Consider the following 11,122-nt stretch of genomic DNA (forward strand, 5'->3'; position numbering starts at 1 on the left):
AATGCTCTGCAGCTATCCAGCGCGTTAAAGGCACTACAAACACACATTGCCATGCTCATAAGCCACAGCAGGGGGCCAGAGCCGGTGTGTGTGAAGTCCAACATAAAGTAAGTCACAACAAAAGCTTGGACATGAAAAGAGGTAACCTAAGGAGAGGAGAGAGGAAAAGGAGTGTCGTTTTAGTTGTTTTAAAGTGAGTGAGACACAGCTAAGAGGGGTGGAGGTATTTTAGACGAGATTGATTGAAAAGTAGAAAACAGATTAGGGATAATCTTATCCGGAAGGGAAAGAAAGATAGAGTGTGTGCCTCACGGATATAGCTTGAGAACGATAAATGATAGAGAGGGGGGAGTGTGATTGTGTTTGCATGTGAAATGGAAACAACCCTGCAAGGTGGGAGAGAGAGAGAGAGAGATGAAGTGAGTGTGGGAATTAAGAGATCTGGAGATATGACAGAAGAGGCCTTGCACAAATCAATACAGCTATGACTGGAGAGACCTAGAGTGGATTGAGGAAAAACTGGGGCAGGGAAGGAGAGAAAACGGTGACAATGAAGCTGAGAGAAGGGAAAAGGAGGCGGGGGGAAGGGGCAAGATGGGGAATGAGAGGGTGATAAGGAAAAAACTAGTGAGAGAGGGTGTGATGAATACAAGAGAGTGCACGATGATGTGAGAGGAGCTGTTGTTTTTCCTCAGGCTGCTCTCTTCGAGGAAGGAAAAGGATGTGGGGGTGGTTAGCAACATTTACTGACACAAACTGTGAGCGTGTGTGTTCATTTTTCACACCAACCAGCCACCAATAACATTATATAAGAATGATCAAAACAGAAGAAACCATGGCAACTGTAATCCAACAGCCACTAGCTTTTAAAAAAAAATGAAGGGTACACACTAGATTAGGTGCGACAGCTCAAATACCGACGCTATATCTCTTTCGAGATATTACGGCAAATCTGTCTTTAAAAAATCCACGCCAAAGAAAATCTATTTTTTACAATGAGAAGAGAAGAGCTTGCAGTCTAACAGGTAAGAGATGTTTTTTGTATCATGCCAATGCAGACCATAGGGATATTAGTCAGAACATTACTGAGGCATGCTTCTGGGAGCTGAGCGTATTTCAGGCCTGAAACAGAGGCATGATGGACAGAAGATCAGGGCATCTGGGTCACCGGCCCAAATGACTCCCTCGCTTCCAAAAACTCGACTGTCTGGATCCATAGCTTAGGAGAGGGTGAGGGGATAAATGAGGTAGCTCCAGAGAATGTTGCTTCACTAGCCACAGCTTAAAAGCTCATTTACATCTGTTTCACCCTCATACAGGGCTAAACTGGGTCTTGGATGGCCTAAATACCAGTTACCCCACCTGTCTTTACTTTTTTTTAGACCCAAGGACCATGAGAGTCTCAGGCCACCAAGCCTGATATCTTACTGATTGGTTTCTAAAGCTTCTGATGGAGCTACATATTGAAACTGGGATTCTAAGCTATTGAAAAGAAACATTTCACATTTCAATAAAAACACTTTTTATAATAACAAGTATGTCTTGTTTGTCCAGTGTTATGATATCTAGTATTTATTTGGAATCAATGAGTGACATGACATGGACAAGGAATGAGATCTCGGCCTCACTTCTGACAGTCTGTGAAACAGGGAATTAAGACTTCATGTCAATATCCAATATAAAACTCACCTCATTATGCAGAATGACCAAATTAAGAACCAGTTATTTTGTATTTTAATGTGTTCACCTCTTCAATGTGGCCGCACATTTACGTGGGGTTTATTTGAATAACTTTATACTAGGTGGCTTAATTTAATAACTCAATCTGTACAATGTCGAAGGCTTTGACAAACAGATGTTTATTTGAACATTTAAAAGTACTTACAAAATGTAGTGGAGTAAAAGTATCAAGCAGCAACCTTCATGTTCTACTTAGGTAAAGCACTTTGTTCGTGTGTGTGATTTCAATTATCAATACAAATGTATAAAAAAAAGTATTACTTACCTCCATGAGGGTACTCCAAACCAGATGGCAATTCATGAAGAAAGTCCTCCCTCATTGAGGTGCATCTGAACTTTTCCTGATCACCCAGTGCCTATTTTGTTTCCTATCGTCCGTTGTCAGCTGAAGGTTAGCGCGCTGACCACAGCTAATTGAGTCCAATATGCTAGCTTCGCATAGCTTAGCCCTTAACTTAGCCGAAAACTCAAACTCAACTCCTACAACTATGTGAAAACACTTCGGTAAATCACTGCGACTGCAACTTAATTTCTTCACTATATTAACTCTCTTATCAAGTTGACATTAACATTATACAACACATTTCTGGAGTTTCTCTCAGTCCTCACAGCAGCTAGCTTAGCACTAACAAACCATTGTATTGCTTCCGCCTCTGCCGTTGTTCTCTCGCCTCCCAGCCAATCAGTAACTCAGGAACTTGATGTTGCTCCAAGACTGACTGAGCTGGGATAAATTAAGCAGGCGAGGTCAAATACATAACCCCCCTCAACACGTGTAAACATTGTACCTTTCAAACAAACTTTTGCCGTCCATTAATTACCCAACTCTCAATTTAAATAGTAACATTTAAACAACTTTTTAACATATAACACGCCTTAACTGTAGACCAGGGGTTCCCAAAGTGTGGGTCGCGATACCCCAAGTGGGGGTCGCGAGATGATTACAAAATAAAAATGGAAAATAAAAAAAAATAAAAAAATAATTAATAATAACATTTGCATAGACATTTTCAGGGGCGGACTAGCCATCTGTATAATTTCCCCGTAACGAGGCTCCCCCTTTGACAATCCACTAGCGCAGTGTTTCTCAAACTTTTTCATACCAAGGACCACTTAACCAATAAAAAACACTCATGGACCACCTAACTCCACAAATATCCAAAAACAATAGGCCTGCTTACCCATTCCAACAGTATATAACAAATTACAGCCTAATAATAACAGTAGTCATTAATTAATTAATTTTGCATAAATTAGGGCATGGTCACATTGAGTGACAGCTCATTCAAGTGACTGCTGCTGTAAGCTTCTTGTCTTTCTTCTAGCAGCTCCGTGAAGCTAGCTACAGGGACTCTGCCAGGCGGCAAACTCTGGCGAAGAGCCGGGACGCCAATGCGGAAGTGCCTCAAACTGCAGTTCATCTAGTGGCCAGTCGGAGCAGTCTGCAGAAGGGAGCAATTTCCATAGACCCCAATGTTAAAATGCCCAACTTTAGAGCAGAATTAAACATGTTTACATCGTGGTTCAAAAAACCATATCATCTGTTTAATTAATATTAAGCCTTAAAGCTTTTGCATAAATTAGGGCGTGGTCACTTTGATGGACATGTACACGCCTCACTGTCAGATAACAATAATTTGTCCACTCTGCTAGGCTACAACCACAGAGGCTACAACTTTAGTTAGTTGTAGTTACTGTACTTGACCCTTTAGCTTTAGCCGTGTTCGTGGTGATTGTGCCTTTTAGGGAATATTGTTACAAATACCAGACAATTAAAATGTTGTGCTGTGCGTTTGAATGTACTAACAGAACTTCCAAGAAGTCTAAAATGATAATATTATACATGTCCCGTTCGCAGGTGTTTGTGTGCTTGGTAGCTTAGCTTGTTACTTATTAGCCAGCTAAGGACGTAACCCTTTATACATACATATACATTTTAGTTTATGATTCAGCCTTGGGTAAGACTTTTATAGTCTATGGCTATGACCTCAATAATGCTAAACGGGAGCAAATGTTATCCAATTATCCCAGTGGTGGCCACCGGAGCTAACGGAGCCGCAGGGGGCTAGCTCCAGCCGGCGTCCCGGAGCTAGCCCACTGCAGCTCCGTTAGGTCCGGGGCCGGGCGGTGGAGTCCGTCTTTTCTTAGCGTGTGAATGACAAGCATTAAGAATAACAAAACATAGCTAATTCTCTTGCAGAGTGTCTCATTTGATTATGAATGTAACGTTTATATAGGGGAAATACACTGTTAGCAGTAACTTGGTATGCACGTATTTCATGTTAGCTTAGCTTCTTAGCCTGAGCTAGCTCTGTTAACTTCCAGTTCGGAGGCAGCAGGTCCCGCCTCTTTGCCCTTATTTGGAGCAGGCGGGATTAGACTCTGACGTCGCTGTCAAGCCGTTAGCGGCCGACTCCGCCTACTAAGGGCTTCTCGGCAACTCTGCAGAATCCTATGGGTGACGTCACGGAAAGTACGTCCATTTATATATACAGTCTATGGACTCTGCCTGCTCAGTTCATCCAGGGAACACAACTTGAATGTGTTAGTTTGTTCTTCATGCTTACATCGGACTATTGTGACTCGCTCTGCGGTTAAAACAGTCGGTACATGAATGCGGTGTTGCGGTAAGTGAAATTCGAGTACTTTATTTATGTATTTATGATTTTAATCAGCTACGTAATGAATGTTGAGGCTTGGGTTAGCGTGTAAGCGAGTGGTAGCTACATCGGTGCTAACGATGCTAATTGTAGCCTCCAAGTTAAAACCATAAACTGTATATATAAAGGTTAAAATGAAATAGACAAGTGTTAAGCGTTAAGTGGGATAATACTGTAGAACAAACGGCTTCTGTTTGAGGTTGGTAAAATAAGAAATCAACCTCACAATAAGATGTGTGTATATTCCAATTATTAATGTCATATTTCAAGATGATTACTTAGATATTACAATATGTTTGGTTGAGCTGGAGTTCATTATTGAGCTTACACGTTAACGCCACAGTCATATCTGAAGAATGAACCCAAACCTTGTTGTTTTTATTAATTGTATTACCAAATTGGTATGAAATAAACAGTAAGCATTGGTAACACAACTTCCAAAGTTACAGTAAATAAAAAGAACCCTGACTCGGACAATACACAATCCAACATGTTCAACAGAAGAGAATAAGTTATGTTGTTTGTACACATGGTACTTTACATATATATCTGTTTGTTTAAATTTTCCAGGTGATGCAGACAGGTTGGACCAGAGTGAGAGACAGAACTGGACTCCTCACAGCAGTGAACTTTAGCAAAGGTACAAATACTCTTTTCATACTGTACAACAAATCAATAAAGATATTGGTTTAAATAAATGAAGTATTGACTTTAATACATTGATATGCATCCATTAAACAATACTATACTAGATATACAGGCTATGGTCCTGCCATCCTAGAGGGGCGGAGCCAACCAATCTATAAAGGCAGGCATTTCGCCTGTGGCAAATCCTTCTCCCTGAACACAGAACTGGCTGGCCTCATATGGTCTCCTCACAATCCAACTGTTTGTCAGCAAACAATCAACAAACCATAAGATACAATAAAACAATGATCTGGAAATCCTGCCACGTGTACTCATCTCCGAATTGATTGCGTTGATCTCCTATCCTTGAACAAATTATTCTTAACCAGATACATATTCTTCATGTACATAAAGAAAAACATAGCAAAAGGTTTGTAAAACAAATAAGACTGCATGACGGATACAATTAAACTTTGACCTGTTAAAGGTGCTGGGTGAGCCATGGCAAGTCAATCAGATGAATCCTATGTGTACCATGAATGTCTTACTAACATTTCATTTTACATTGCATTAGTCCATGAGGTAATTTTCCTCCAACAGGGTAAGAGGTTTAAAAAACTCTTTTAGTGTCAAACTAAAAAAAGAAAGGCATGGCTGCTTCTTGATTTTCATATCGGCTCTGATGGTTGGGAGTCCTGTGGGCCATCTCATTGAAAAAAGGAACTAGAATGCTTGAAAATGAAGTCAGTTAGAAGGTCCAGTGAGGCCTTAGATACGATAATTAAAACTTTACGATCAAATTTGAAAATCACTCGAGGCCACTGCAGAGAGAGCATCAGCAGAGTGCCTTCTGTCGGATGTGTGTTTAGATTTAATCACTGACACACACGTTGAGCCAAAAGATAATTAATCTAGTGTCCGTCTCAGCTTCCACATCTCAATTGTCCAGCTTGAGAGATGTAATACCTTATTGACTCTGAAAACGTTTCTGTGCATGGAGCGTCTGTCGGCGGGTCGATGGTGGGTTTGTGGCTGGTTGCCTACCTCTTAACATCACCTGCTGATTTAATATTATCAGAAATGTGGCAGGAATAAACAGAAGACATGAAGGCATTCTCCCTTTGAAGCAACAGTTCCCATTCAGAGCCAATAATAGGGCATCTGTCACAGTAGCTTATGCAATATCCCATCACATAGTCGCTCTGGACCATATGCGTTATAGGCAGATTCTCTGTATTTAACCAAGCATTTCATTACAGTATGTTGTCCTTCTGTTCTAGATATAGTTTACAATGATTTCACATATTATCCATTACCTGTTTATTCTTTGCAGGGTCAGCGGACTGGAGCCTCGCCAAGCTCACATTGGGTGAGAGGCGAGGTACACCCCGGACAGGTGGTTGTCTGTCACAACAAGTACAGACAAATGGACATTCACACTCACATTGCACAGGTACAGGTATACTATGATTATAAACAAAGGATGGCAATGCCTATCTCTGGGTCCACCTCTTTTGTCCATTCTTAAATATCATTACAAATACTGGATGGATTGCCATGGCATTTGGGGCAGACACTAATGTCTCCACCATAACCATGTCCAATACTTAAATGTAAACCCCAATAGTTGTTAAACACTAACATTATGCCTGGTTATTATCAGCATGTTTGCATTGTCACTGTGAGCATGTTAGCATACAGATGTTAGCCTTAAAGCATCACTGTTTCTAAGTACAGCTTCAGCTTATAGCATAAATGTGCAGTCTTGTTCATGGATTTCAATAACTTTATATATCATGGTCATGATTTACTGTAACAATAAATGTACTCAAAATTTGTTTAGTTGCATAAAATAAAACCTACACAAAGATAGGATAAAACAGCTCTTTAATTAGCTGCCAAAAATGTAATTGGAGAATAACTTATTGGAAAAGTTCATTTTAACTTATCCTGTGTCATTAGAATAGAATTATTACACAATTGCGGATGTCAATCATTTCACAATAGGTTTGAATATACTATGTTGGGGCCCAGTGCATTGCTTCTTTTGTGTCTGGTGCTGAATTGTTTTTATGGCCATATTGTCATACTGGAAAGACAATGGAGCGCTGGTAAAATAGTCGTCCTCTATTTTGTTTTATAAGAGCTAGTGTTTATATCATGATACTAACTTAATGTAAAAGCCTCGTCCACACTGAACATTTTAAACTTAATTTTTCTTTTCTTAAAAGGGCACACATGCACAATCGTTCATGCAAATATGTATCTTCATAGCTTCCATTTTTCCATTCGTAATAATGTCTCCAATAGACGGGAACAGAGCCTGGAGATGAGGCCTTGTGCACGTTGACTAGAGATGAAATGAAAGAAAGATGAGTCAATTAATGGGAAGCAACAACAATAATGTCTTTCGACGTGTGGAACGAAGTGTGAGGATCACATATTGTCACTGCAGATGCGCAAATACAAGAACACAATAATTGTGGACCTGCTTCTTTACAGTGTGTGTGTGTGTGTGTGTGTGTGTGTGTGTGTGTGTGTGTGTGTGTGTGTGTGTGTGTGTGTGTGTGTGTGTGTGTGTGTGTTAGTTTGTACCCTGTATCTAATGATCTCTGAAAATTGTTTCTGACATGTTTTGGGCAAGGGGACACAGCATTGAATCATATTGGTTGCTCCTCATATTAGATTCTCTTGTTTTCTTTTCTTCGCGTGACAAAGACATCTCATACCTAAGGCTGCTCTCACTTTTCAGTTAAAGGTGGGGTAGGTCATTTTGGAGAAACCAGCTCGAGTGCGCTAGAATTTGAAAATACACAGCCGAAAAAAATCTGCCACTTCCTTACAGAGCCCCTCCTCCAACACACGAACGCGCACATGACCAATGAGGGCACGAGATAAGTTTGTGCACAGATGGAAGGCTGACAGGCAGGTAGGCCATCCAGTTATTTTAGCCGGGCCGGCTAAAATGATTGGTCGTGCTTTTTACAGTACTACGGCTTCCACAGATTACATTTTTTATGGATTTGTTGTCAAAGCACTTAAGATATTCATTGCTATCAGGAAGTTAAGAGCATTCCATGGAATATAACAAAAAGTGTTTCTCGAGCCAGTTTCTCAAACTTACCTACCCCACCTTTAAGGTGGAGTTTAATTTTTTCACAGCTCGATCTACTTTGGACTGCAGGTGTGGCGAAGAAAGAAGAAGAAAGAGAAGGAGAGAGATAATAAGAGAGTGGAAAAGCTGTTGAGGCATTATCTGCTTTTAAGAGGGTGCTGTTGTTCAGAAGCAGCCGGCTGGAGAGCCCCGCCTGCTGTACCTAATCGGAACCGAGAGTGTGACGCCCTGATTAAAAACCCAATAATAATAATAAAGGCGCGAGCCACACACACACACACACACACACACACACACACACACACACACACACACACACACACACACACACACACACACACACACACACACACACACACTGACACAGCTCTCTCCAAAAACCTTTCTTTGGTTCATTCTCTCACTTATATCGAAGCACATTACTTTGGATGTGAACTGAACAAGACACTTCTTTATAACAATGAGATTTAGGAGAAGTAAATTGTGTTTTTCTAGGTGAATAATGCATTTTCTGTAATGTATCAGGAGCCATTACCAAGGAAGTTATGCACTGTGTAAAATCCATGAGTATTGTACAATCTTCGACTGTGAAGGGTAACACAGGCACACATTAAAATAGGATGTGGCTAATTGGTATGATCAGAGAAAAGATAATGGTTACAATAATAGACAGTTGATCAAGGTTCAGGAACAGAATAAGGAACAAAAAACATAGATTTGGGGGGAAATATCTGTCTGTAGGCCTACTATTTATTAAACCTTTAAAAGTAAAAATAAATTGATTAACCTGCTCCATGTTGTCCAATCTAGTTGCTAACATGCTAGCCAGACATGAACCATCTCTATTCAGAACTATTTATGAACTTGTGAAAAAAAGTTATTTGCGACTCATCTTTAATTCTACAGTCGATGTCACCAAAAACAAAGCCTGGAGGTTGAGAGCAGTGTAAAGATGAAGGAGAATTCATTTCCAAGCCCAGTAAGCCTTCCCTGGAAGAATAAAGGTTTAACAAATGCCAACACACATGACATACTGATGGCTGTGGATATAACTACATCTAGAAGCCCGTTAGTGAAGGATAAGGTGGTTATTAATCTTTCACCTACTCTGCTCTCTCTGCCTTTCTCAGTTTCAGTAACCTTTCATTCTCCGCCCTCCTCCCAGCTTTGCAGCTTTCAACCCTGAAGTCACAGGCAGTGAGTGGTTAAGTATGCATAAATATAGAAGGGGAAGAGGGAGAATTTTAATTAATTTCCATGTCTATATCTTCCTCCATCCACCTGCTCTATAGTCCTAGCGGGCGGATTGTAACCTGGAGTCAAGCCCAAGCCTCCATGACGGGAGAATTGCAATTATTTCTTCAACAGCCTTATCACACCTCATAACCACGTTCATCCACCCGAGTTCTCTCTCATAAAGCATTCGTCCAGAAATTGAGGGCTGAGCACAGATACTCTTTTCCAACATCGCTTAAAGTAAATACCTTCACACCTCAGGGTTACAAGTATGCCAACATTCTCAATGTACTATACCTCACAGCTCTGATGGTTTGGGCATTGAAATACATGTTTTTGCAGATTAAACAAATTGAGACCGTTTGAAATTGCAGGCTACACTGCCTCCCTACACTAAAGTCCATTTCCGAAGGTATGTGACACAGAGAACAGTGTCTCTGCCATCTGGCAGAAGACTCAAGGTCCCACTAGCCAGGGAAATGATGGGTACAACAACTCATTTGTGCCCTTTGCTGTGGCCGTCCCAAACAGTGAAATAGTATTATAACCCCCCTCCAACAGTCCATGAGCACTGCGGCTGTTGAAAATGTATTTGTGTGTTTTAGTTGCCCTTAACTGTCTGTTTATATTAACTGTGTACGTAGAAGGCCATAGGTGAATTTGGATTTCATATGATCTACAGTAATGTTTTTATTTTACAATATTTTTATTTTAGGGCAAAATGTGGAAACACGGATGTTATGAAAAAAAAAGGCAAGAATAAATATGTAGTTTCGTGCATTTCAAATTATTTAAAAAAATGCAATATCAAGGGACAATCTCAGCTGCTTTTTAATCGGCTTCGTTGTTGGTTGTATGTGCAAATAAATAAATAATTTTAAACCTACCTCCATGTGACTTGCAGTTCCCCAAGCATCCAGCAAAAATCTGCAGCATAACAATAAGGAAATGGAGTTTCTGGCATAATGGAAAGATGCTTAATATTGATTATTTCCATGTATCAAGCCAGTTAAGAAAACAGCAAAGTTTCACTTCCTGTCCTGTTTTAACATACGTTTCTAGTATCCCTAGCAATTGCGTCTTTATTGTACAAATGTGCACGATTTGGAGTCATCATAGATCAACAATAATGCTTGTTTTTATATAGTGTGTGAGACCTCAATCTCAACAGTTTATTTTCATGCAGTTGATACATGAGTGGAATCCAGCAGCTGTTAGAAAGGACGGAAAAATACTTGACAGTTAAAACAGGCAACATAACTGACCTTCAAAAACGTCCTCAAGGGCGTTAGGTATAATGTATTTTCTTTACTCAACTCTGCCTCCTACACAGTGCATTGATTCTTTCTGCTTTACACCTCCACTGCTTCCCTGCATTAACTCTAAACATCAACTTCCACATGAACTGAATGTTAATAGGCTGTGTTCTACGCAACATGGCCACATTCCTCCACTGAAATCAGTGGAAGATATTTTCTTCATTAATTGACTTCCTATTTCCTTCTGCCCCACTTCCTGTCCTTGTGCCGCCTTTCACCTCCCAGGATGTCCGATCTGCATGAGAAGAGAAAAGACAGTGCATTAATCACCACTGCATCCAACCCCCCTGACAGTCACACACACACACACACACACACACACACACACACACACACACACACACACACACACACACACACACACACACACACACACACACACACACACACACACACACACACACACACACACACACATTAAAGAT

The 11,122-nt window shown here is 40.4% G+C and overlaps 1 protein-coding gene and 1 long non-coding RNA gene across 5 annotated transcripts in view; both read right to left on the reverse strand.

The window, feature by feature from the left end:
• The window catches only part of lingo3b (leucine rich repeat and Ig domain containing 3b), a 46,537-nt gene extending 44,029 nt beyond the window's left edge, over positions 1–2,508 (reverse strand). For 3 of the 4 annotated variants that reach the window (XM_079650151.1, XM_079650153.1, XM_079650152.1), the window contains exon 1: positions 2,006–2,508. The gene's annotated coding sequence lies outside the window, so the exon portion shown is untranslated. The remainder of the gene's footprint in view (positions 1–2,005) is intronic. The other variant, XM_079650149.1, reaches the window with a different exon arrangement.
• A 2,242-nt stretch (positions 2,509–4,750) lies between these two features.
• LOC307019038 lies at positions 4,751–11,068 on the reverse strand. The gene is made up of 2 exons (XR_013802567.1): positions 10,266–11,068; positions 4,751–6,431 (listed from the first exon to the last, which is right to left on the reverse strand). It is a non-coding gene; the product is annotated as an uncharacterized lncRNA (long non-coding RNA).
• Between the last annotated feature and the right edge of the window lie 54 nt (positions 11,069–11,122).

The sequence above is a fragment of the Notothenia rossii genome (assembly GCF_949606895.1).
Source record: "Notothenia rossii genome assembly, chromosome: 9".
Lineage (NCBI taxonomy): Eukaryota > Metazoa > Chordata > Actinopteri > Perciformes > Nototheniidae > Notothenia > Notothenia rossii.